Source organism: Vanessa atalanta, unplaced genomic scaffold (assembly GCF_905147765.1).
Source record: "Vanessa atalanta unplaced genomic scaffold, ilVanAtal1.2, whole genome shotgun sequence".
In the NCBI taxonomy this organism is placed as follows: domain Eukaryota; kingdom Metazoa; phylum Arthropoda; class Insecta; order Lepidoptera; family Nymphalidae; genus Vanessa; species Vanessa atalanta.
Window position 1 is genome coordinate 17,501 of NW_025920033.1, and position 2,154 is coordinate 19,654.

At 48.3% G+C, this 2,154-nt stretch overlaps 1 non-coding gene across 1 annotated transcript; it reads left to right on the top strand.

Moving 5' to 3' along the window:
* The first annotated feature begins 38 nt into the window (after window positions 1-38).
* LOC125076786 lies at window positions 39-1,941 on the top strand. The gene has a single exon (XR_007120691.1). It is a non-coding gene; the product is annotated as a small subunit ribosomal RNA (ribosomal RNA).
* The last annotated feature ends 213 nt before the right edge of the window (window positions 1,942-2,154 follow it).

Sequence of the window (2,154 nt, forward strand, 5' to 3'; positions counted from 1 at the left end):
AGAAGAGTAATTGACGACTTCAACAAGTCTCGGTTAGCTCCCTGGTTGATCCTGCCAGTAGTTATATGCTTGTCTCAAAGATTAAGCCATGCATGTCTCAGTGCAAGCCGTATTAAGGCGATACCGCGAATGGCTCAATATATCAGTTTTGGTTCCTTAGATCTTACTCAGTTACTTGGATAACTGTGGTAATTCTAGAGCTAATACATGCAATCAGAACTCTGACCAGTGATGGGATGAGTGCTTTTATTAGATCAAAACCAATCGACGGAGGGCGTCTCGTCCGAAGTCGTTAATTTTGATGAATCTGGATAACTTTTGCCGATCGCATGGTCCAGTACCGGCGACGCATCTTTCAAATGTCTGCCTTATCAACTTTCGATGGTAGTTTCTGCGACTACCATGGTTGTCACGGGTAACGGGGAATCAGGGTTCGATTCCGGAGAGGGAGCCTGAGAAACGGCTACCACATCCAAGGAAGGCAGCAGGCGCGCAAATTACCCACTCCCGGCACGGGGAGGTAGTGACGAAAAATAACGATACGGGACTCTTTCGAGGCCTCGTAATCGGAATGAGTACACTTTAAATATTTTAACGAGGAACAATTGGAGGGCAAGTCTGGTGCCAGCAGCCGCGGTAATTCCAGCTCCAATAGCGTATACTAAAATTGTTGCGGTTAAAAAGCTCGTAGTTGCATTTGTGCGCCGCGCTGTCGGTGCACCGCATCCGCGGTGATACTGACACGTCTGCGGAGCATATCGTCGGTGAGCCGGCGGTAAAACGCCGGTTCAATATCAAAATCCTATCGCGGTGCTCTTCAGTGAGTGTCGAGATGGGCCGACAATTTTACTTTGAACAAATTAGAGTGCTCAAAGCGGGCTCAAAATGCCGCTTGAATATTTCGTGCATGGAATAATAGAATATGATCTCGGTTCTATTTTGTTGGTTTTCAGAACTCCGAGGTAATGATTAATAGGGATAACTGGGGGCATTCGTATTGCGACGTTAGAGGTGAAATTCTTGGATCGTCGCAAGACGAACATCAGCGAAAGCATTTGCCAAAGGTGTTTTCATCAATCAAGAACGAAAGTTAGAGGTTCGAAGGCGATTAGATACCGCCCTAGTTCTAACCGTAAATATGTCATCTAGCGATCCGCCGACGTTACTACAATGGCTCGGCGGGCAGCTTCCGGGAAACCAAAGATTTTGGACTCCGGGGGGAGTATGGTTGCAAAGCTGAAACTTAAAGGAATTGACGGAAGGGCACCACCAGGAGTGGAGCCTGCGGCTTAATTTGACTCAACACGGGAAATCTCACCAGGCCCGGACACCGGAAGGATTGACAGATTAATAGCTCTTTCTTGATTCGGTGGGTGGTGGTGCATGGCCGTTCTTAGTTGGTGGAGCGATTTGTCTGGTTAATTCCGGTAACGAACGAGACTCTAGCCTGCTAAATAGGCGTCGTCATTTAGGTGTGCTCGATTTCGGTCGAGCAACTCACTGGCGGCGTATTAAAATTCTTCTTAGAGGGACCGGCGGCTTCGAGCCGCACGAGATTGAGCAATAACAGGTCTGTGATGCCCTTAGATGTCCTGGGCCGCACGCGCGCTACACTGAAGGAATCAGCATGTTCTCCCTGGCCTAGAGGCCCGGGCAACCCGTTGAAACTCCTTCGTGCTGGGGATTGGGGTTTGCAATTATCCCCCATAAACGAGGAATTCCTAGTAAGCGCGAGTCATAAGCTCGCGTTGATTACGTCCCTGCCCTTTGTACACACCGCCCGTCGCTACTACCGATTGAATGATTTAGTGAGGTCTTCGGACCGACACGCGGTGGCTTCACGGCCGTCGGCGTTGCTGGGAAGTTGACCAAACTTGATCATTTAGAGGAAGTAAAAGTCGTAACAAGGTTTCCGTAGGGGAACCTGCGGAAGGATCATTAACGTAAATTATCAATCTCGAAAGAGTGCGATAATGAACGATAATAAAATTGTAAAACACAAATATCGACGTTCGGAATGTGTCGTTTCGATGCGAGGACGCGATTCTCACTCTCTCTCTCTCACACAGCAGTGTGTCCGAGTCAGAGTCCAGAGTCGTGTAACGCGTCCTATTCTGATATTTTTCGATGTCGATTTCGAGGAAAGTACGATGT